Consider the following 26,900-nt stretch of genomic DNA (forward strand, 5'->3'; position numbering starts at 1 on the left):
ATTCTAGCTGTATTTACAAGTTATTTCTGAACACTTTCTATTTGCTCTCGTTGGGTCTAGAACTGTAAACTTAAAATTCAGGAACGCAATCGTAACTTCTATAGTTTTTGCATTTTATTTTCTACAAACTTAAATAACCGTGTTTATTGCATTCAATTGTGCGTTTACTTTAAATTAAATATACGAAATTGAAGTAAATCATTTTTATATTTTCTAATATATAATTGAAAATTTAAAAACATGCTGTTAATGTACTGTTATTAAGAGTTGAAATATGCAAGAGAAATATGTGTACCAGTAATAAACAAAATTGGTCCTCTGGCGGAATAGCGGTAAGTTTACGGACTTCCAACTCTAAAATCCGGGATTCGATTCTCCGCGGGAGCGCAGCAGATAGCTCAATGTGGCTTTGCTAAAAAAAACCCAAAAAAACAAAACAAATGTTTGACTGTATAAACGACGGTACAAAATGAATTTGAATATATCCTTTCTTCTGGTATTAACAGGATGATACCAGACATTTCAAAAACATAGTTAGATAGTCAAATATATGACTATAACCGTCAGTTAGAACATTTTATAAAAATCATGCATTCTGTGACAGTCGGACCATCATACACATTTGAAATAATGTAGTTTGTTTGTTTTCAATATCGCGTAAAGCTACACGAGGGCTATCTGCACTGCTCGTCGCTAATTTTGCAGTACAAGACGAGAGGGAAGTCATCACCAACTCTTGGGCTACTCTTTTACAAACGAATAGTGGGATTGACCGTAACACTATAACGCCCCCACAGTTGAAAGGTCGAGCATATTTGGTGTGACAGGAAATAATATTGAAAGTAAATTGTATTGTTTTCTATGTTAATCGAAATAAGGTAAGCGTGGAGGTAATTTGGTACGTACCGCATGATAGAACATTTATACAAACACTATCAACATTTTAAGGAGACAAAAATATGTACAAAGTGTACAGTTTGACTGAAATAAGGAATTCATTCATATTTTAAAATAATAATTTCACACTAAACGTGTTCGAGATAGCAGTATTCAATAAAAATACTTAAGCCAGTAGTTTTGATTCTGGGTGATAATAATTGATTAAAATGTTTGAACCTACAGTAGCGTTATTTAAATAAACTAATTAAGCCATAAGTTCGGGTTTTAGGTAGTAGTGGTATTTTATTAGATTATTTACATCTGCAGTTTGCATTCTAGGTTTCAGTATTCGAGTAAAATATTCAAACCAGTAGTTTAAATATAGGTGGAAGTGTTTGATTAATACATTTAAACAAGCAGATGAGATATTAAGTAGTAATATTCATTTAAACTTTTAATGCCAATAATTTAGGTTCTGAGTTGCACATTGATTAATAAGTTGATACCAATAGTTTAGGTTGTGATTGATAGTATTTGATTAAACTATTCAAACTATTTCAGCTAATTTACCTCATTTTCTTATAAGTGTTTTTATTTGTTTGATGTTCTAGTCGCTGTACTAGTCATATTTAAGCATATTCGTTTTCTACGTCTATTGTCATTAGAAGCTATTCAAAGCTAGGATCTATTATAATTTAGATAATTAAGTTGTTGTTAAATTTTGAAAATAATCTAGCATTGATTTTGTTAGGGTGTTAGGTTAACTTCTAATGTCACATGATACATTGAAAAATATTTAGAAATTTCTATGAGTCTACTGAATAATCTAACTTAAATTGACGTTTCACAAAAGAAAATCTAGGAACACAACGCACTAGGAACAGGAATTTAATGTTTATTAGTGGCGCCACCAAACTGGAGAGTTCGTGAAAATATTTTCGATATGCAATGAACGGTATGCAGACACTCTAAAACACCGTGTTTTTTAATACAACAGCATCACAATAAAAAATATTTCATCAAAACATTTTGAGGAGTGAAATAAACGTGTAATAGTTATTCTTAATGTATTCCGTTGGTTACTATAAGTGTAGCTTTTAAAAACATTATATCTTTTGCTGCAATGAAGCAGTTTTATATTAATCTTTTCAAGAAATATTTTGATACAAGTTCATAAATTATGGACAATAATTTACTGAAGCTTGGCATATTGCTGCTTTGAATTTTTGTTTCCCTTATGACGCCCTTCTCAGTCGTCATAACAACATTTTAAAATCCCTTGCTCAGTTGTAACTTCCAGTACTTTATGCTGAAGTTTAGTCCTTATAATAAATTATAGAAACTAGGTAAACATTTTTAATTTATGGTAGCAATTTACATAATTTGGTATTGGAAACTAAAGAAGAACAAAACATTGAGAAAACGTTAACAAAAAGAAATAAAGAACATAACTTTGAAGTATGAATTTAATATAAAAATTAATTGCAGGTTTTTGTAATCCCGTACTTAAAATACTAAATGTTAGTATTTCTAAAACCCAGTTTGTACGTAACTTTGAAATAGTTCAAAGCAAGAGTAATTTTATAATACAGTTTCGAAAGCATTATCTTCATTCGTTGGACTCGTAGGTTATGGTTGTACAGTAAAATGTACAAAAACAACTTATGATGTTTTATTCTTTTTGTTATTAAGCACAAATTATGCAATGAGCTGTCTGTCCTGTGCCTACCATTGATATCGGAATCCGTTTTAGTGTTATAAACCTTCAGATTTACCAGTGAGCCAATGGAAGCGACTTAGGACGTTGTGTAATTTTTTAAAGTTTGATCTCCTTGCCACATTGTAACATTAGTATTTCTAAGCTATATACAGTCTATTTTATTGTATGTTAATAGGATATACGTAATTTAACTGGTACGAATGTAAGTTAAAGAAGCCAACATTCACAGGTGAGTACAACATGTTTTTTCACTCAATTCTAACGTGGCCAATTTTGACATCAGAAAAATCGATAACTATCTATATCACTGTTTGGGACCTGCAAGAAAGTATGTTTATATCAAATCTCATGCAAGTTGGTTGACATACACGGATAGTTCACGAAAACCTTAAATTGCGCTTTCTTCGCTGATGATTTGAGCAAGGGACGAAAATTCTCTTTTTCTTTATTTGAGATAATAAAAAATATCATTATACTAAATGTGATATAAAGTGGTCGAAATATGTCGGAGTAATAGTAAAAATCACCTCAAAATTATGCTTTTTGTGGCATGTTGATTTCTGTGTAATTGCTGAGAATGAACAATTCTTCCATTTTTTGTTTGTCAATGTGTGTTATCTGTAGAAAAGTGTGATTAAATGACCAAAACTTCTAAAATTATGGGCTTATTTAACATTTTGACCATTCCCCCCCCCAAAAAAAAAAGACCAAAAATAAACACATCTTACATTTTTGTAAACATATGCATGAGGCATGTAAAAAGTATGTTTGTAACAAATCCTATGTAAATTGGCCAAAATATGGCGGGGTTATTGCCAAAAAAACCCTAAAGTTATACATTTTAGCTTCTTTACTTAACCACCCCAATTTTTTTATTCTGAACTTTGACCCGTTTTAAAAGATTTAAAATGGGCAAATTCAACTTTATGTGTGTGTGTATGTTAACATGTTGGGTTCATAAAAATTTATATTTATACCAATTTTCATCTTGTTGTAAATATGATCGCACAGGTGCCCAAAATATACATTCTTGAGTTGTTTTACTTTTGACACCATAAAAATTTTAAAAAGGCCTAAGTAAAAAAAAATGAAGACATCTGGATGTATTGGGTCAGAGTACAACTCTACCAAGTTTTAAGTCAATTTATCTAGAAATGAAGGATTGGTAGTCGATTGAAAAGTGTCTGGAAGAGAAGAAATAATTGAACAGCAATATCTTTCTCTACAAATGTATAATAATGGTGTTTTAAGTTGTTAGTTTTAACACAAACATTAGTTGTGTTTGTATGCATGTATATATGGCATTATTACCTTCAACTAAACAATTGTATACAGTATATGTTTGTTTATATAGTTATGTAATCAGTGGCGTTGTTTGGTTGTGGTTAAGCACAAAACTATAGAATGTGTTATCTGTGCTCTACACATCACGGGTATCGAAACCCGATATTTAGTGACGTATAGCTTCATATTTACCGCTGAACCACTTGAGGGTAAGCAGTGGCTATTGTATGCCCTTGTAGCTCAGTAGAAATTATTCTAAGCCAATGAGCGACCTACAAAGGAGAAAAAGAAAAACGAATGTGGTTAAAGTAGCTCTATGTTTATGTACTTATAATTTAGCAATCCACATTTTATGTATTATAATTTGGAGATTCCACGAGTGCTTTGGGATATTTTTCGTTCATTGTGGGAGAATTAATCACACTAGTTCAATATTTGTTTTCTCTTTAGCGTTTGATTAAATGTAAAATGCTTACCCTACTGCAGAAAAGTCAAGCTGATGAAGCGTAATAATAAAAGGAACAAAAATCTTTGTAACAAATTTTTTACAGTGTATGGACATGATTGTCGAATTCAAATTTGTAGGCATACAGTGAGCTATATTTCAAACACAAATGAGAAGTAACTTTACCATGTCATTTAGGACAAAATATGGAATTAATGCCACCATATTAATTACTTGTACTCGACGTAACAAGCGTTATTTAAAGTTTTGATGTACAACTTGTTTTGTTTCATTGCTGATTGCCAATTTAGGTTACTGTTTGTCAGTTTGTTCATGATGAAGAACGATCCACCTTCAGATAGTGCTTACGTTATAGGGTTTTATAATTATGTCTTTAGGCCACTGAAATGCTCATCTAGTTACTTATCCAAAATTGTCTAAAAATCGTAGTTGACGTTTTGAGTTCAAGTAAAACACTAACAGCTACAATTATCTTCAAATTACATACAGAACGCGTAACTTTGATTAAAACGATAACATACAAAATCATCTTGAAATTTCTCATGGTGTGCTGTAAGGAAACTAAAAACATATTCACTAGTTTAATTCTTACCATCGAGACGGAGCGCATAATATGGAAATAATTATAGGTTTTAAATTGTTTTGGCATGAATAGCTTCACATGTAAGTAATTTTTGTAATTGTTGTATGGGATAAAAAATATTATTGTTTTACTTTATATTTCAAAATAAGATGTGTTCATCTATATATTACATATAAATCTGATTAGATGAGTATACATATATAGATGCAGTAAGTTAGACAGACTGGGGAACAGATAAAAAAAGAGAGATAGAAGGATTTATGTAGAGATGGACAGATAGGTTATTATTAATAATGGTGAATAATTAATATTTTCATTTATGCTCTTCATCAACACGTTTCATGTTAAAATCGTTAACTTTTAAGTCAAATGTTTTTTTTAACTACATTAAATATATATATATACATACGCCAATGTAACATAAGCAATCAATTTAACTGCTTGAAAGTAAAATGGGCACAAAATCTGAAAGATGTATATATAACTTACGTTATAAACTCATCACAACACGCTTACAACAGACACGCAAATGAAATACCGTAACAGCGACGTCTGAACAGAAGTACTAGAACATATCAGACCGCAGCTGCACGAGAAATATGTCCACCAACTTGAGAAGTTGAACAGCGGATGTAACAGAAGAACCGTGAGCAGGATTCAAACTTTAAAATATCAGTAAACCAACACTGTATTTAACCATAGCTACATTTTTCTGTAATGATTGCTGTAACTAAATTTCAGAGGGAAAAAAGATTTTTTTTTGTAAATCTTTAAATCCGACTAATAAATTTGTTGTTGTTGCTGTTTGTAGGAATCTTAGGCCTATAAATTTTCCTAATAATATTATGAATTAAATAATGTTTACTCTTCGGATTTCTAAACTATAATCCATAATGATAACATAGAAATTAGTATCCTGTTTTTATTTGGAGTAATTAGAACTGTAGAGATGTGTTGATAAATAATATAAAAATGACTGTCAAAGTTTTCTTACTGTGCGATATTAAGCCTCTTAACACATTAATTTTATATGTAAAATATATATTGAAATTTTAAAACGACTGCAGAAAGCTAGCTTTCCATTTTAGAAATATATGGTCCTTGCAAATTATACACAGATAATAAAATTGTTTGTGTTTAAGCTCATTTTAAGGTGAAACAGTTTGGGAATGATTACATTTAAATATAGGTTTAAAAATATAGCATCATTAATATGTGAACCTTTATCTCGTGCATTAGCACACGATATATCAGAAACATTTTTTAAAACTTTTGTGTGTTATAAAATACTTGAAATTTAATTGAGATTATGTGTAAGTAGCAACAAACACATTAAAATAATTCTTTAACTTTAATGTTTTGTAGTTAATGTATCAATAACTGAAAACGTTGAGAATAGTTAAAAAGCAATGGAGTTATTAGTTATTACTCAGTAGAGTGCATACCTCTGCTAGCAGTGTTGATCATATTTGACCATCAAAGAATACGAAAATGTATTTGTATGTCCATTGTTATCAACAGGCATGCATCATTTTTGCAGAACAATGAGGAATAGTATCATATATATGTATACCAATACCAAGTTTCATCAAAATACATCTTTATTAGTTATAGAGCAAAAATGATGTGAAAAGTGGACTTCATGTGAACAAAAGGAATTTTTTGTGACCTTTTCTGTGACATTGACTTCCCAAAACTAAAAACTTCTGAGTTGTGTCATAGTTTAAATGTATACCAACTTTCATCCATTTTAGAGAAATCTTGGTAACAAACACACTTACTGAAAAGAAGACAAACACACACACACACAGTGAAAACATAACCTCTGTCCATCTCAGGTGGAATGTGTTCATAACAAAGGAGTTAAGAAACTCCTATGCTGTACATAATGAGTACCTTGAAGCTCGCTGTATTTGTTTTTACATAGATTATAAATACTATTTGTTCTATTGCTTCTAATGTAAGCTTTATATGCCTGACATTTCTTCTGCAGTTTTCATACTTAAAATTTAAGTGACTGAACTTTGCTTTATTGTTTTTATACATAAAAATATAAACATCTCTAGCTTACTTAATCTATGCATGTATCATTTAAATATTTAAAACTTTTACTGTTGGTTTCAAATATTAAAATGACCAAAGCTTGTTCTATTTACAGATTTAAATATTTGATGGGTTTTTTTTCCAATTTTATGGTTGACACATCAAACTTGTTTTATTTTATGTATAATTTGTACTTACCAGGAATTTCTCTGGTACTTTTACCTATCAAGTTATAAATAGCTGAAATTTGTCCTGCTACTTGTGTGTACAATGTACATTGGATATCTGTTAATTACTTTTAATACTGTATGTTAATATCTCAAACTGTCTCTGTAATTTACATCTATAAGTTTTGAATACCTGCAGATTTTTGTGTCAACTTTGCATGTAATACTCATGCACTATAGTATTCTATTATAAGTTTCATAAACATTGTATAAAGAAAAACATAAAGCATGTATATAGGTTGAAAAAAACAACTGAACCCTTGAAGCTAATTCTGTATTTTTACATGTATAAACATTATTTGTTTTAATATGTATAACTTTCAAGGTCTGAAAAGTAGCATTTGCAGTACTGGTTGACCATGTTAAAGATCAACTGGATACAAACATTTGTTACACTCTTAATCCACAAAATTTCATGTTTTTTCAATGTATTACATTAGTATAGACTTCATATCTATCAAAATAATGGTTCTTATTTTTACTTAAAATATATTACTTGCATTAAACTGTTCATTTACAACAGTTTTTAACCTATGTATAAAGTATCTGTTTGTTTGTTTTTTGAATTTCATGCAAAGCTACACAAAGGCTATTTATGCAAGCCATTTATAATTTAGTAATGTAAGACTAGAGGGAAGACAGCTAGTCTTCACCAACCAACACCAACATGTGGGCTACTCTTTTATCAATGAATAGTGGGAATGACCATAATATTGTAACACCCACTTGACTGAAAGGATGGGCACATTTGGTGTGACTGGGATTCAAACCCATGAACCTCAGATTATGAGTTGAGTGCTAGAAGCACCTGGGCATCTATCTGTATGAAAGCATTTCTAATGTTTGAATTTTTTTTTCAGGAACTGATGATATATGATTTTTACACTAAACAATTGTTATCCAATTCATTACTATTTTTTTAATATTTTATATTCATGTATGTGTGCTGTGTCCTAATACTTTTATTGTGTATTGTGTGCAAAATATTTGATTTTCTATTATTTCAGATAAATTTATTAGGCTTGTAGTTTCTTAAACTTTTGTACTGGATATCTTATGCATTTTAATTAACAGTTTGTTTATAGAATAGATAAGAGCAGTTATTTTGTTTGTTTTTGAATTTTGCACAAAGCAACTTGAGGGCTATCTGTGCTAGCCGTCCCTAATTTAGCAGTGTAAGACTAGAGGGAAGGCAGCTAGTCATCACCACCCACCACCATCTCTTGGGCTACTCTTTTACCAACGAATAGTGGAATTGACCGTCACATTATAACGCCCCCACGGCTGGGAGGGCGAGTATGTTTGGCGCGACTCTGGCGCGAACCCGCGACCCTCAGATTACGAAGCGCACGCCTTAACACGCTAGGCCATGCCAGGCCCTGAGCAGTTATTTATTTACTGAAGTGATTATGTTTATTTTTATTTATATTGTGTAGTCGCAGTTTAAGTTAAAGAATTTAACTAGTGCCAGTGTTGTATTTTGCAAATATGAAATACCTATATATTAATATAATGTAAGTTGTAAATAGAATTTTCTAAATTTAAAATTTATTTTTTTAATGGAAGATGTCAGTAGATTTTGAAATGTGTACACATGAAGGTAGAAACATTTATAATATTATGTCAATTTGTACATGTTTTTCTGTGTCTTATTGCCCTTTTGTGTAACAAAAGTTGTTACATTTGTAAAATAAGTTAGACATGAAAGTAGAAAGTAACAGAATTATTCTAAGTATTGGTTTCTGATATCAAGATAAGTTAATGAAGTCACATGGTATGGTTACTTTGTTTTATATCATCTTTATCTTAATAAATTTAGAATGATTATTATTTCTTTGGACAATGGTTGGATGTATTTGGGTATATGCTGTTTGAATACTTATTAGCATTATGGTTTGGTGTGCTTCAATTTGAACTGAGGGATATAGATATTTAGATTATTATTTAGATATTTCCATTGTTGAAATCATTGTTTAGGCTATGGCTAGATAAGCCTGCAGGTACATTGTTGAAATTCTTATTCAGGTTATGACTAGAAGAGCATGGTTATACATTATTGAAACTCATAATTAGGTTATGGTTGGTTGGGTTTGGATGCACATTGTTGAATTCTTTATTTACATTGTGGTTGGCCTAATTTGGAAACACATTATTGAAATACTTATTCTGATCATAGCTTCAGTAAAGATATCAACAACATACATCCAATACCAATCAACTATAGCCTCAATAACGATTTCGTCAAGATACATCCAATCTCATCCAACTATAGTCTGAATAAGGTATCAACAACGTTTAATTACCCAAGCACTTTTGATCCTTAAATTGGCACTTCAAATATCAACTAGCTTGAGCAGAAAACTGTGAAATATAGAAATTTATTTTTGGATAAACACAATATTTAGAGTACTTTATTTAATTTGCAATGTATTTTTGCACCATATATGTAAAAGCAGGAGTAAGCTAACCAACAGAAGTAAAAACTGAGGTTGGGAGGATTAAAACTCTTAATTGTATTAGTAAATAAAGTATTTGACATAAGAAAATAAAGAATATCATTGAGTTAGGAACATTTTTAAATTTTATTCATGGTTTAAATAGTTGCACATCTTACAAGTTTGTTACAGATTGCATAGGTACAGAAATATATATGTTGAAAAATAATTTCCATTAAGTTTAGAGGGGTAGTTTTAAATGACATTTGTTATAGAACCCACTTATGAAGCATATAGATCATGAAATTAACTTTTTATATTTTGAGGTATAAAGTTATATTTATGTAGTTATAGATAACACTAAGGATTACTAAGTGAAAGAAGATATTTGTGTTATATTGTTGATAATTTTGCTAAATAAAAAACAAATATAACGTTTTAGTTAGTTGCAATGAGAAGTCCATTGATTCTGTATTTTACTAGACACCATCATACTTTGTTAAGATTTTGTCTAAATCCAAGATTAAATCTTTGTGATCCATCTAACTTCTTTGGATTTATGGTTGGAATCATCATTAACATAACCGTACGTAACTGGGGAATCAGTTTTATGAACAGCAGTTTCAACTCCTATTACTGCTTTGTTTTGTAAATCATATGAAAATACTTTATCTTGATTTTGACTCTAATAATTAATTAGTCTTTCAGACATTGCTACATTATAGTAGGTAACGAACTCTTGATTTTATATAGAGTGTGAATGTAGCACAACCAAATTATCTTTCTTAGAGTGTATTTCTTTATTTTATTAGGACCGTTTGTTGTTGCTTTTTAATTACAATTTCCCGAATCATAAAGACTACCGTTATTGCTATACGCTTTAAGCCAAAAATCGAAGAGACTAACATTGTCATTACTCACCTTTAAGGAGTCTCTTGCCTGCTTCAAGTATCTTTAAAGACAGGATTTTTTTATATACTGAGAGCTAATAAGTATTGCGAGTGATTAGATTTTAAAGGTTCATACGACGACAGTACTTGTACTGTGCGTGCTGCATCTCTGTCAATATCACTTAGCATTGAACGTTGGTTTATGGATGTTGCTTACGTGTGACCAGTTTTACATTTTCTGACTGATTATTTCTTTCTAGTGAGAACTGTTGTAGCCATTTGAGAGAACAAAGGTTGGGGGAAATATCTATGTGACAGAGCCTGTGTGATATGATATGGATTGGTTTAGAAAATTCCCAGCAGTTTATTTACGTTAAATTACCTAAGTCATAATTTCATACAATTTAAATATATATATATATATATATATGTGTGTGTGTGTATACATATACTGGGATACGAAACCTAACCAATTGGTATTCCATGTAAACTGCCTTTTGATTACTCAACTCTTTTTATATAAATAACCATCTTAACCCAGTTAGTTGATAAGTGGTTTTAGAAATATTAGCATGTTGTATTATACAACATAGTTTAATAATATCCTAAAAAATGTATAAGGCAATTAGCCAACATGCTGTTTTTGTGGGTTTTTTCGACCTCAGAGATATTAAAACTCACATGTCATTTCTTTTATTGTTTAATTTTCAGAAAGAATAGGATATTGTGTTTGTCCCAAACAACAAGAACGTTTATAAACACTGGAAATAAGTTTTAGTTAGAACCAGCACGACCATAAGCTTGTGAAGTATTGACTTGCCCATGCCCCCAGGAAGTCTACTTTAACTTGAAAGCTGAGACGATCTCTTGGGTGGTGAGGGGCCCACATTTCTTGGAATCTGGGACTCGTCTATTGAGACCTTCAAGGGAGGAAAGATTTTTTGATTACACAAATACGAGAAGGTGAAGAAATTTAGATTTCTCACGACATTGATTGTTTGGAAATGTTTTCATTTATCGAGACGAGACGCTAGAAAAGAAACGAAGGTTCTGTTAAACACGTAACTACGATATTTCACAGGATCGAGAGTAAAACATGATTATTAATGAATGTGTTGAGTGATGAGGTAGAACGGGTAAGCCTATTGGATGAGAACAGAGTAACTTTTCTCGCCGTTTCTCCATATCGTGTTGCTCAGTTTAATTATTAACATATTTAGTTAAATCTGTTTTGGCTATAATGTTTGCTAAAAGTAAAAATAGATAGATACATGAAAATCTATAAAATGAAATTGTGATGGTAAGCACCAAGGAGAAATTTCATACCCAAACTGCTCTTAAAGATCAGGCGCAGATAGCCTAGTTGCATTGCGCCATAAAACATCAAACCAACCAACTTAAAGATCAGATCTAACATGAAATAGGAGCTAATTCAATCCAATACAATATTTGTATAATTTATTATTATATCACACAATTATGCCAGTGAACTGAAAAACAGGAAAAGATATGAAGCTTGCAAGAAAATCTACATGATTAATTTATGGTTAATTATTTGTGTGTTGGTGGCATTTTATGTGTGTTACCTCATTCAGTTTTATGTGGTTGACAACCTTCTAACACATAGAATATTGTAATAGTTAATTCACAATAACTGCTTTGTTCTCATAACATGCTGAGACCTGGCGTGTCTTATAGTTTGCATGGACTTTGAATCTAATTACTACAAAAAACTCTCCGCACTCTTGGGTCTTGCTCAGTAAGTGTAATGGCCAACTTTCACTGTTTCTTCAGACAAATTAGCCCTGGAATTGGTGATGGGTGTTGTTGACTAACTGCCTTCCCTCTTGTTTATTAGCTTAAAAATAGGGCGATGATGCACAAGTCGTCCTTTCGTAGTTTTGCGCGGAAATTCTAAACAAACAAACTTATACCTTGTACCAATTTACATTTCTGTTTTAATACACTATGTATTAAATGTATATGGTATGATAAGAGAGGTTCTAAAGTTGTGTCCACAGGAGAGTAATGTTTAACTTTGGGATTGTATTGTATAACAAGTCATTTTCAGAACGTTTTTGGCAAAATGGAACAAATTCGCATAAAATCTTATAAGTGTACATTTTAGTATAATATACATTAGCAATCGCATGAGTTATTCAGTTTGTTTAATTTTTATGCTTTTTGGTATGTTCACTTGAAAAAGAAACCCAATGTAAATTAGTTTGGAAATACTGATAGATAGTTCGCTCAGTTTTTAAGATAGATAACTTTGAACTGATGAAACTGTTTTCTTAAGTTAGATACAATTTACATACAGTTCTACGTCTATATATATATATATATGAAGACTTGAAACAAAAAATAAAACTTTTAACTCTATGATTTAATTTCTGAAATTGTATTAGTTATACTAGTTAGATATCGAATGTAAGTATTTTTCATTTTTCAGTTGTTGTTTATTATTATAGATGAAAATATTGTTTTGTATTGTTAACTTATAATTTGATTTAAAATTAACTTAAACCTTCTAAGTTGGCTAAACTTTGAGATATTGGGTTTACGTCCGACTCAACTAATGAAGCAGTAAATTATAATCTTTATATGAATAAACGTGAGAAAAGTATACTTAATTAGCTTTACTGATGGTCAGGTTGATATTTAGTTCTACTTTAAGTACATGACTTACTCTGATCTGAATCTCTTGTTATTTGTAAAATTTAGTACTAATCTTGCTATCACTGACTTCAACTTATATTTTTTTTTTTGGGGGGGGCGAAATATCTCGATTGCAGCTATTACAGATTTGTTCATTTATTTACTAATTCGTAGAGACATCTTTGCTTCTCTATTTTATTTTCAAAAAACAAAAGCGAAGAAAAAATGGCCAAAACGGTTGGGGATGTTTTTATAACCAAAAACAGACACAGCGGTATGTCTGCGGACTTACAATGCTGGAAAACGGGTTTCGATACCTGTGGTGGCCAAAGCGCAAATAACCCATTGTATAGCTTTGTGCTTAACTTCAAACGTACAAACAAAGAAAAACATTACTTATTGCACTTAGAAACAGGTACATCTACTGTGTATGATACTCTTAGATAACGGTTATGAGTACAAGGGGAATTATCATTTTTGGTTTCATATATACCTGTACAATATGTATTGGGTTAAGTTTATTCCTTTCATTTACCTCTGTTTGCTTTGGACACAGATAGAATGAAATTGGTTAATAACAAACTATAGGTACATAGTAAATAAACCCCCGGCTAGTACAGCGGTAAGTCTACGGATTTACAATGCTAAAATCAGGGGTTCGATTACCCTCGGTGGGCTCAGCAGATAGCCCGATGTGGCTTTGCTGTAAGAACATACACACACACATAATAAATAAAATGAAAAGTTGTAAGTTAAGCATATGTTTTTGCTGGATACATCGTATGTAAGTGTGCATGGAGATATAAATAGTTTACTAAGTCTTATTATTTTCCCTCGAATATTTTTCTACCAAATGAAAAATTATCATAATTGGATGAAAGAATGTTAATCCTATAGACCTCCTCTTCGCGCATAATTTAAAAGGCCGATCGATACTATAACTAAACAAAGGTTTTGTGCCACTAGGTGGCAGCACCTCTACATTTTGAACAGTATTGCTGTTTATTTTACTATATCTATGTTTCTTTTGTACGCTAGAACGTTTTTGTCTTAATATAATTTACATTTATGTTGCTGAGAAAACTATTTTTATTAAAGACTTTTTGTTTTTTTACAGTAATTGCAATCAACTTGAATTTCAGGCAATTTTTAGTCACTCGTTTGACAATGTTTTCATTCATTTCGTTACAACGTAATTATACATATCAGAAAAAGAAGCCATTTTAGTGACACTTATAGAAACCAAAATGTTCGCTACTCCTTAGTTTGAGAAAGGTTTCTGGTTGCATATGTCACCTGTGTAGGCATTTCTCTCTACATCTTGCAACGCTGTGTAGCTCAAGATTCTTTCCGCATAGCTAGCAAGCTAGCTCTACACGTCATCGGGATCCACAAGGCATGACGCGAAGAAGGTGGCTGCAGGGGGTTCTCGTGCTTTGTGGTAATATCGATCAAGAACACGGTCCATGCCCCTTTTCTGCCGTTTCTCAGCCCTAGCTGTTGTTACTTAACATCGACCCTCCCAACTGAGTTAATTAATTGTGGATAAAGTAAGTACTTGTTAAGTAACTTTCCAGCTGTAGCGGATGTTTCAGTGGAAACACTACTTTTGAACACATTTTTTTTTACCCCAGATTCTTGGGATTATATTGTTTACCTCAGCATGAGTGTAAACCACGAGTTACAGCTTTGAAAATTGAAAATTTCGTATGTAAAATTAAATTGTTAGTCAAGTCTCAAAAATATTCTAAGCGATAGGTTATCAGAATTATTTTTGTATTACATATGTAAAGAGGTAAATTGCTTCTTTTGATCGACTCAGTAGAAAAATCATTAATGTATTCAATATAACTTTTCTGTTACTATTTTTTACTAAGTCTTCTCGTTCTTATGAGCAGCTGTAGTGGGAGAAGAGAACCTGATGGACGTAAAGGATAACATTATGAAGAAGTGCTAACTGCAGCTAAACACAACATCGTAGAGTCGAGTGTGTCAATTCATTTATCGTTGTTAACCATTAATCAATGCAATGGGCTTTTCGTGCTCTTTTCGCCGCGGGTATGGAAACCGAATTTTTAACGTAACAAGCCCTAGGCTTACCACCGAGACACAGGAAAACCCAAATGGCATATTGGCTATCGAAGTTATGTCCACGCCAGGAATCGAACCTCGTATTTTAGCGTTGTAAGTCCGTTAAGTTAGCACCATCACACCGAGTATATAAACCAAATCCTATGTTTGTCTTTATGCTCTGAAAGTCATGCTGTGGTTTATGCATGTGAGAGAATAAAGTAAATATCGACCAAATGCGAGTGCAAATGACAGAATTTGTTGATCATCGACTGAGTATCCAACACTTCACACGCAAAACTAAGTTAGCAACATGATCATCATGAACACGTCATGAAATTCCTTTCTGTGAGTAAAATTGTCCAACCAAATTCTGTTATTTGCTGTAGTTTAAAATTACACATCACCACCTGATATAAACAGAAGGCAGAATGAATGAAAATTTCGCCTTTTCTTTTTTCATTGGCGTTTTCATCCAGCCGAGGGGAGTTGTTATATTTATTTTAGTATCGGTACGCTTAGAGTTTTATGTTAAATAGCCTGTATCCACATGTTTTTACCTAATAGTAGCCACATTTAAATTCAGAGGCATAGATGATATTCAGTTTTAAGGCACATTTCTACCAGTTCGTAAGCTATGTATATTTTCTGTTCTACAATTGAGTTTTTCGCTGTCAGTTTGGATAACGCGAGTTAACACCGAAACCTTCATAGTATAACATAACTACGTCATCAACTTAATAGATCTATGACTATGTGGTCAGAAAACGTTTCCACTGTGAATATACGAGTGATGTTATCAGTGAAATGATAATAATATAACATTTTCAGTACATTTGTTACCAACGCTGTGAAGATACGAATGATGTTATCAGTGAAATGATAGTAATATAACATATTTAGTACATTTATTACCAACGTTGTGAAGAAAGATACGAGTCACGTTAGCAATGGAATGATGGTAATGTAACATTTTCGGTACATTTGTTACCATCACTGTGAAGATAAGAGTCATGTTATCAATGAAATACTGATATAATTTTTTTTCAGTACATTTGCACCAATGTTGTTAAGATATTTGTCATGTTATCAGTGAAATGATGGTGATGTAACATTTTCAGTACATTTGTTACCAATACTGTGTGGATGTAATATAACGTTGTTAAATGCATCGAAAATGATTGATAAAAGTTGAGTTGCTCATATAGCTTTAAAAATGTTCATTTATTTCAAAGAAACGTTTGTAAGAAGAGTGGACACTAATTTTGTCCAGTGTTCGTTCTTCAGATTTAGACGCTGTTGTTCAGCTCAACGACAAAAGAAGAGTTAATCGTTCTTCGTTTTATTTCTGTTATTTAATTAAATTATAGATTAGATTATCGGAAACCACAAACGTTGTACTGGTTGTGTGTTCTTCCTGTTTCTGTTGTTTTTCTAAAAGAACAGTCAAACAAGATAACTTTCCGGTTTTTCTGTTTATCTTACTGTGTTTTGTTTGCTATACTCAAGATAAAATCTGATTATATACACTGAAAACATAGCTTTTGCTAATTCTGTGGTAAGGATCTTTCGTGTGTGTGCTGTTTTTTAAAGCCCGCTAAATCTTATGAATGTATTACATTTGTTTTGCATTTATTTAGGAATACTTTCATTTGCGATACAAATGTATAGCTTATTTAAAAATTAGTAATATTGCTTAGGCGAGGAACTAGCAAAAATAAATTTTGTTGTTAGAAAATTGTTCGTAACAACATTAATGCTGGAACAGATTTTGCAGCGGGGGTGCTGAAAACCATTAAACAAAGTCGAAACCTCTGTACATGATGGGAATCACACATGTGCATCAACCCCATACGTCATGCCAGATCCTCTGCTAAACCTTAATTTACCAAAGGGCTCTGTTAAACGTAAAGTCTTTTGTTATCATAAACTATTAAATTAGGTCTTAAGCAGCAATAGTAGAGAATATATACAGTTTATTTTACAGCACAATATTTTCTGATTAAAGACACAAAAAGATTTTTTAACTCCTAAAAATTTCAAACTAGTAGTTAGTTTATACTTTGAAATCCATGACGGTCTGAAAACTATATAAACTTACTAGACCTTTATAACTAGCGAAAAGTCTTTAAGTTGTTTCAGAACTTTGTTTAAGAAAGTGGAATGTGTAACTTATAACTTAAAAGATGATAGTTTTAAATCAATAGTCAGACTGAAAGTTTAAAACTAACGTAGAACTAGTTTAAACGTAAGAGAAAATTTTAAGATGTTCACGATAAAGGTTTGTTTGTTTTTTAATTTCGTGCAAAGCTGCTCGAATAGTGGGATTGACCGTCACATTATAATGTCCCCGCAGCTGAAAGGGCGAACATGTTTGGTGTGATAGGAATTCGAACCCGTGACTCACAGATTATGAGCCGAGTGCCTTAACCACCTGGCCCTGTCGGGCCCCACTCCACAAGAGGAAGGTGTGTTTGAATGGTTTTACAGCATTATAACAGTTATCTCGTTGAGCTGTGATGACTCCATAAAATTCCCACTCATACAAATTTATTTGTAATTAAACTTCAATAAGTTTGTACAACTTCATATAAAATGTAACACCGAAAACTGTAAAGTTTGGACTTTTTAAGCATGGTGTTGTATTGAATCATGTGGAAAGAATGCCCTACTTTTTTACTTTAAACAAGTTATGGCTGTTTTGTAACAAGATATGTCATGACTTATGTCTCAAGGAAAAATATTATGAAATACTAAATGATCAATTACTATTCTACTTGTAAAAGGAATTAAATGTAAAAGAGCAACTTGCTACTAGCACCATCAAGGAGTGAAATAATGATGACATTTCTGTTACATTGGGCCTGGCATGGCCAAGCGCGTAAGGCGTGCGACTCGTAATCCAAGGGTCGCGTGTTCGCGCCCGCGTCGCGCTAAACATGCTCGCCCTCTCAGCCGTGGGGGTGTATAAGTGACGGCCAATCCCACTATTCGTTGGTAAAAGAGTAGCCCAAGAGTTGGCGGTGGGTGGTGATGACTAGCTGCTTTCCCTCTAGTCTTACACTGCTAAATTAGGGACGGCTAGCACAGATAGCCCTCGAGTAGCTTTGTGCGAAATTCCAAAACAAACAAACAAACTGTTACATTGGTTGTTGTTTTCTACTTTAATGAAGGACTGTAATTACTAGTAGAAAGCGCCTGCAGCATTATAACCAGATACTCGAATATTCTTTGTCTTGCCTTGTTATCATGTTTTCCGTTAGTTTCATAAACATAATGCCTCAAAGTGCCCCACGCGACTTATTGTGTGGTGGAAATTCTAAGAGAGAGGTGGTCATTTGTGGCTTCCAAATCTGGAATTGTCTAGAAAGTGGTTTCGTACATTAAGACAGGACCAATGGAAACCAAAGAAAGGAGTTGTTCTTTGTCATGATCACTTCGTGCTTGACATTTAAGTAACTGAAACGAGCTATAACAAGCCTATGTTTAATAAAGGTTTCAATAATTCTTCTTTTCCTTTAGAAATCTATCTAGAATTATTCCTAACTTATAATATTTTTATGTTGAGTTAAGATTTGAAGTTTTATTTTGTAAATACGCTCACTCCATCACGTCCCATTTAGCTAAACTAAGTCTACAAAGTTATTCTTAATGCATGATACCTGATAGAGACCTAATATTTCAACAATACTTACTTATATGTTAAATTTTATAGAAGGCTTGGAAAGTGATTGTCAGCAAACATTATAAGAGTAAAAAGAAATATACATATGTTTTTTGTTTGGACTTTCAATCCAAAGAAGACAAGTAAAGCCATCTACTGTTTTAAGTGTGTTCAAGTGGTCCAAGACGATCACACCACAGTCCACGAGCGCTTAAAAGGATAAAACGCTTCAACCAACCAGTTGTGGAAACTATCTTAGACCTAAGCCTATAACATGTTAATAACAGTACCAAATACACGTATTTGAATGTGAACAAAAGTTAATCATTATTTTCATTCGACAGTTGCAATTATGTCGTTTCATTTAACAACTTAGAAAAAGATTCTTGTTAGTATATTGAAGCTATGTTTGTTTTCATGTAACAGAACAATATTCTGACACTGTATTATCGCTCACATTGTCTTCTGTACCTCTCGATCAAATAAGCTTTTCCGCCAGTAGTTTTAGCTCCACCTCAGTCATACTAAAATTTGAATCTTTATATTTTTTACTAAGTTTAGTGGAACTGGTAAAATAAATATATATGAGGAAAAAAAGTGAAATTCATGTACGACTCAAACAGGCTTACTAACTGACCAAGTGTTGAATTGCACATGCTGGCCCAGTATTGAAACCTCATCCATACTGACGCCAATGTGTGATAGAAGTTTCGTGCACGATGCCTCATTGTTAGTTTTTGAATTTTCCGCGAAGGTACTCTAGGGCTATTTGCTCTAGCCATTCCCAATTCAGCAGTGATAGGCTAAAAGGGAAAGTAAATAGTTAACACCACCCCGTAGGCAGTACGTGAATCTTTAGTTGGGGTAGGTATTCTATTACTTATGCTGTGTAATGTTTTTGGATTTGTGAGGGACATTATGATAATTTACTAGGTTGTTTATTTGTCTACGACAGGGATTCAGGGAAGAGGATTGTGTCTTGGATGGTTACAGATAAACTGTATTTCTTCTATCAGGTGGGGGAGCTAAGCCTTTTCAAGTGTTTTCATGCGTCTCCGCTGCGCCACCCTCTGCCAACTTCTGGGCTACTCTTCACGAATGAAAAAATCCAACAACAACAACAACAAAAGAAAACAGAACTGATAATCATATTATGAGATCCCCACATATGGCAAACATTTTTGGTGACGGGATTGAAACTCGCATATTGTGAGTCAAGCACATTTACGACCAAGCTATGCCAGGCTTTTTCGTCTTCAATAACATATTTGCTAAAATAGGCGTTTATCTTAAAGCCTAACCTAGTAAAACCAATGACCCCTAGTTTTCAGTGCATTTGTTCCCAATTTTTCACATAATAAAATAAATAATGAATGAAAGGTCATAAATGAAAATATCTCCACTTATACCATCAAGCAAATGAATACTGACCATATTAACCATAAAGATAGGTTGTGTACTTTAAAACTACTTAGACTGATTAAATGCTAAGAAAAGATGAATAATATAAGCAATTTAACTATAACGTTTGTCAAAGAGTAGCCATAGAGTTGGTAGTGGGTGGGGATGACTAGCTGCCTTCCCTCTAGTTTTACACTGCTAAATTAGGGACGGCTAGCGCAGATAGCCCTAGTATAGCTTTGCACGAAATTCATAACAAACTATAACTATGATAACCAAGTGATCAGATAAACGATCGTGGTCCAAAGCGTCATCTATAAGAAGTTGCATTTGGTTTGATGAGTAATGTATTTTTCCCGTGTTTATGTTTTTCACATTAAGAAGGATATTACTAAATGAAATGCACAAAGAAACTAAGATCTTTTCTAAATTAACAGTGATTTTGGCTTATTTATAAAGCATCAATATTTCTGTTATAATCCGGATTATTTAGTTTGTATAATTAACAGCATTTATTGAGTGTTATATAAAGTTCCAATGCATATAAATAATCATTAATATGTTAAAGACTACACGTGAATGTAAGTTACTATAATAAACAGAATTCGTCGTACGTTAGAAGAATAATTTGCTGATATAGTTTGTGGGTTGACGCAGACAAGGTTGATGGCGCCATGTTTATCTTCTATACCATTGTCATGATCACTTCTCTATGCGATTACCTTCGTCTAATTACTGGTTAGTTAATAATTATTGTAATTATATCATCAGTACCCAATTAGTTTGGCTTATGTTTTAACTAATAATGTGATGCTGTCTTCAAAAAAGTTCTGTATGTGATGGCCGAAGATGGGGGGGGTTTGATCATAGATCTTCCCGCTATCTTTTTGTGAGGAGTATCCATTACTTGGTTATAAGCTTTTTTTCTTTCGTTTAGTATTATTCGATTTTGTTATTTGATCTTTGACATGACAGGCTAATGTAGATAGTTCGATAAAACAGATTATTGTACGTCTGTCGAGGATCGGGTCTTTCATTTTTGTTGGGCTTTTTCTTTTCTCTAGTTTACTGAGAGCCTGGACGAATGGATATTATACCTACCTTTCTAACATGAAGGTCCAAGATTGACTCCTGCCACCGTACATATCTTTTCTCAAGACTCTCTCGAGAACACCATCAGATTAGAAGCCAAAAAGCACAGTATCAAATAAACGGCAATTAATACCTTATAGCAGTACAATTAATAATAATTATAAAATATTAACTGTTAATAATCAGTCAGAGGTGATGATCTTATCTACCGTTAACGACATAGCGATCGACACAACGTTACGGTAAGTACTAAGCGATTTTTATATTTCCATTACAGTGAATTCACGATTCCTCAGTAACGCACTGCTGTAACTTGCAGGTTTATGATTGGATGTATGTCACGGGAAAAGTAATGATAATAGTGAGAGTGTTAAACGAAGTAGAATCAGAGGTGGTAGATTTTTACTAATGGAGCCTTCTGTGTTCTCCATGAAATGAAAAATCTCGCACATCAGAGCACTTATTACAACAATCTACAAAAACACACTCTAAACCACTCAGAATAGATTCCTTATTCGCTCTCATAATTTCGAAAAATATCGTTAGCTTAAAATCAGTGCATGACCTCGAAATTAATATCTGTTTTCAAGAGAAAGATGACCGAAGAAACTGGATTCGCTGCAGTCCCGTAGACTTTTCCAGTTGTGTTCTATAGACATATGGTATTGTAAATCAGTGTCTGTGTAAAAGGTATGGCTGTGTAATGTTGTAAAGATGTGTATTCGAAGATTGTCTTCGACATCCTTTGAAAGAATGTTTACAATGGTAACAGCGGAGTAGGGCAGTAATAATATGTATGGGCCCTGGCATGGCCAGGTGGGTCAAGGCGTTCGACTCGTAATCTGAGGGTCGTGGGTTCGGATCCCCATCGCACCAAAAGTGCTCGCCCTTTCAGCCGTGGTGCGTTATAATGTTATGGTCAATCCCACTCTTCGTTGGTAAAAGAGTAGCCCAAGAGTTGGCGGTGGGTAGTGATGACTAGCTGCCTTCCCTCTAGTCTTACACTGCTAATTAGGGACGCTTAGCACATATAGCCCTGGAGTAGCTTTGCGGAAAATTCAAAAACAAAAACAAACAGTAATACGTATGTAATTATGGTTTGGTACGATCAACTGTGGAGGAATTAGTTCTAAATGCAACAAGGAATTTCTGATATTGTTCTTATAAAATACGATTAACCTTTAGTATAATTCAAATAGCACATTGTTAAACTACGTCATACAAGTTGAATATGTGAATACCATAATATATTAATAAAACGTCAAACATTAACGTTTAACATAGATAATGTTTCAAATTTATCTTGTTGTCTGTACTATTCTCCCCGTCAGTAGACAAAAAGAAAAATAGTTAAAGAGTTTCCTTTAGTCTTTTCAATGCCACCCAGAAGCTCAGCGGTAAATCTGAAGACTTATAATACTAAAAACAATGTTTTGATACCCGTGGTGGGCACAACAAAGAGAACCCACTGTTCAGCTTTATGCTTAAATACAAGTAAATAAAATCGTTCTTAAATAATTATTTTAGAAGCGCTACTAAACGCTTATCTGTGTATATATGTATATATATAAATATATATGACAATGGCCCGAAATGACCAAATCTCAACAACAGATTCAAGTAAGAGATATTAAACGAAAACTAGGTTAATAAATAATGTATATTTCTCTGAATGATTATGAAATTTTGTTTAATTTAAAACGTAGTTAACATTAAACTGATAAGAGTGATAAACTTTAATTCATTAAAATATTTTAGTTTGATCCATTAAAAATGTATTGAAATCACATAAAATTTACTGCCACACCAACGTAAAGACATTGAATGACCACAACCATAATAAAGTGACAAATTTTGTATTTTTGCATATTGCTCTTTAAGTTTAAAGTTTATTTTTCTCTATTCGAAACAACCTATGATATTTTGTTCACTTTGCAAAACAGTAGACAATTCTATATTTCTACCTGAAGATTTTATGGTAAAATATGGCCATTTGAAGTACTTTTTAAGGCTTTGACGTTGTCTCTTTACGCTAGATTATCACTGATGCACTTATTTAAGTACTAGTCGTACTAGAAGTAAAATAATAGCTATGTTCATTAATAACTACAATCTAAATATATTTTTGAGTATCGTTTATATTTGTAGAGTATAACAACTGGTTATCCTAAGCTAAAGGGGGAAAGACTCATATGTAAATATAATGTTCGAATTCGCGTTTATAAATGCTAATAAAATTTTCAGAACTTTAAAACATGTTACTTCGAATATCATACATGCTACTAATGGAGAATATAATTATATCACTTCATTCATGGTGTATAGAAGAAAGTTTGGAAGAATGTACTTTTTTATGTGTATATTTTATCCTATTGTCGGTTGCTTCCCCAAAGCTGCCTTTGTTTGTTTTCGGGTGGAAAATGTTGGTCACCTGAACAATAAAAACAGAAGTTATTTTCTTAGGTTATTTCAGACAATATTGAAATAAATGGGCGGAGGTTTATTTCGGAGAGGATTTAAATTGAAAAGGTGTCGTTTCACTGCTACTAAAATAATGCATCTACAAACAGTTTATTTATACATATATCATAGGTAAATGTGAAACATTCGCTATTGGACCGTTACCTAGAAGTTTTACAACTGTAAATAATGGTATTTTGACATAATTTTTCTTAGTCTAAGTGTCTGGGCACTACTACATGATGGCATGCTATTTACATTTATCTGCAACATGTATTTGAAACATTTAGCATTTTTACAAACTGAAATAATAATAAACTTCTGCTTTTGACTACTCCATGAATTACTGAAGGGAAAAATCATACGTATTTTAATACATTTATATATTTTTTTACCAAAGTTGAATACATAAAAGAATAATTTCTAAGAGTTTTATTTTGTGTAAAAGGGAATAGTACTCTTTATCGAGAGGGTTTAGTTTTATTTGTGAGGAACATGAGGCTTTAAATTTGACTTTATAACATAAAAGATGACATTTATTTTAATTTTTAGGAAGACAAATAACAGTTCAATACATTACTAAATGTACTTTAATTACTTTGAGAAGAAACGTCCTGAAATAATTCCTTTGTTGTGTTAAAGCAGTCACACAAATATTTTAGAAATAAGGATTACTCAGAACGTACCTTTAAGTTTAGTATTGTTTGATACTCAGTAGCTGAGACATAGCGGCTCATAGAACGATTCTGTATTTGTGTGCGTCTTTTTATCAAGTACAAAATTTTAAAACATAGACCTATCGTATCTTGACCAATCTGAGGTATAATTACAGTTTTAGACTGAGGAGGTCAAACCCGTTTTTGGATTGATGTATTTGACAACGCTCAAAGTTTCGAAGGTTAATTTATTCTTATCCTTCTTAAAATATTTTCAGTTTAAGGGTATGATGGTAGAGATCCTGTTTAGTAATAAATCTGAACCGAGTATATGAGCGCCTCACACTTGGTATTACTAGCGTACAAAGATATTGCTAATAAAAGGAAAAAAACAACAACTATACATTAATTTAGTATAATCCTGCCTCAAACAATTTCAAGTGCCGCGGCTTTTGACGATTCCATTGCGTATTTACATAATTTACTATACTTAATACTCGTGGTGGTTTCCAATGTCTACTTGTAGTCAGCAGTTCAAAATGAGATATCTCTGTGCTTGAAGTTTGCAATCTTTGACTTGGCTGTTTTACTAACGTGTTTGTTTGTTTTGGAATTTCGCGCAAAGCTAAACGAGGGCTACCTCTGCTCGCCGTCCCTAATTTAGCAGTATAAGACTAGAGGAAAGGTAGCTAGTTATCACCACCCATCGCCAGATTTTTGGTTACTCTTTTACCAATAATTGACCGTAGCATTATAACGCTCCCATGGCTAGAAGAGCAAGCATATTTTGTGGGACGGGGGTTCGAACCCGGGACCCTCAGATTACAAGTCGAGTGCCTTAACCACCTGGCCATGCCGGGCTTTTACTGACCTCTAGCAAATCCATAAGCTGCTGTTTCAGTTGAAAAATGTCAATCATATTATCGATGTGTACTAATAATTGAATAAACCTGTTTGTTTTTATTACGATAACTACAAATAAAACAAAGTAGTGTTGCTGATTTCTTTATAATGTAATTAATTAATTAATTTTATTTCTATATATGTTGTTTTATTTAATTATTCTCATTTCTATATGTTTGTTTTATAAGTTATTTAATTAATCTCATTTCTATATGTTTGTTGTATAATTTATTTAATTATTCTCATTTCTATGTTCGTTTTATAATTTCGCGTAAAACCACACAAGGGCTTGCTACCTGCTCATAGCCGTCAGTAATTTCGTACTTGTTTGTTTCTTTGCCATTAATCACAAAGATGCTCAGTGGGTTATTTGTGCACTGTCGACCATGGATATCGAAACCTGATTTGTAGTTTTATGAGTCCTCGAAACTACCGCAGAGTGTATACTCAATAATATAATAAAGTACAATAAGAGACAGTTTATTATCAATGAAGATATATTTCATTTAGATATTTAAATATAATTCATTAGTGGCTATTGGCTCTTGTTTTTTATTATCATAATTAATTTTCTAATATACCATTGATTGAATATACCATTTTTAAAAGAAACGAAGAAGTGGAAATGTATTAGTGCCTTTTTATACCAGAGTATATATTCCGTTCTGTTTTATATTTTCACTGTTCCAGTAACTTTCCAATCCGTGTGTGTACCACATTAAGTTAACTATCGTGAATATAAAGTTGTGATTTTTTAACAACTGTTTTTATATATGGTTGTGACACACATGTTTCATTCCGTTCTTCATTCTCATGATTCACACTTTCTTCTTTCCTTGAAGCCACTGACAAGTTTTTGTAAACTTGTTTATCTTCAGTTTGTGTAGGTTTTGTACCCAAGTCGTTTGATACAGTTTTGTGTGTTTGTATTTCCATCTATATTGTGTAGAGAATCAAATCCGATTTTCAACTACTGATAACTTCTTTTGAAGAAGATCCTTGGACGACGCTAACTAAATATAAACGCAACTTTCTTGCTTGCTCCATTATGTATAATAGACGTAACCTTCATAGATTTGTAGTTTCGGATACTGTTGGCTCTGTTGTGTTCGTAGGTCTATGCATTCTTCTGAATCGTTGATGCAATGATGGTTAAGCTATAGCATTACTCGTTCGTACCTCCCCCCCATTCATTCGCTCTGAGTAATAGATATAATGTGGATATTCCTTGGGGATGGAGGTCTATCGTAACAGGAGCACTAGTATCTTCAATTTTCTTCTTAACCTCATGTTTTCTAAATTATTTCCTTACATAAGTTTGGGAATAATGCACTCATTTCTTTAAATAAGAATTCCATATAGATATATCTTGGGGAGAGAATATTTAAAAACATGAACCTCAATAATTTTCTTTTGTTCCACAACGCTTTGATTTAATGATGTTTTGTTCTATTCAATTCAACGTGTAA

General features: G+C 32.4%; 1 long non-coding RNA gene across 2 annotated transcripts in view; it reads left to right on the plus strand.

The window, feature by feature from the left end:
* Nucleotides 1-26,900, plus strand: part of LOC143232218 (uncharacterized) — a 40,509-nt gene that overhangs the window by 11,928 nt on the left and 1,681 nt on the right. For both annotated transcript variants that reach the window (XR_013017438.1, XR_013017437.1), the window contains exon 2: nt 21,385-21,654. This is a non-coding gene — a long non-coding RNA (uncharacterized LOC143232218). The remainder of the gene's footprint in view (nt 1-21,384; nt 21,655-26,900) is intronic.

The sequence above is a fragment of the Tachypleus tridentatus genome, chromosome 11 (genome assembly GCF_004210375.1).
Source record: "Tachypleus tridentatus isolate NWPU-2018 chromosome 11, ASM421037v1, whole genome shotgun sequence".
Taxonomy (NCBI): domain Eukaryota; kingdom Metazoa; phylum Arthropoda; class Merostomata; order Xiphosura; family Limulidae; genus Tachypleus; species Tachypleus tridentatus.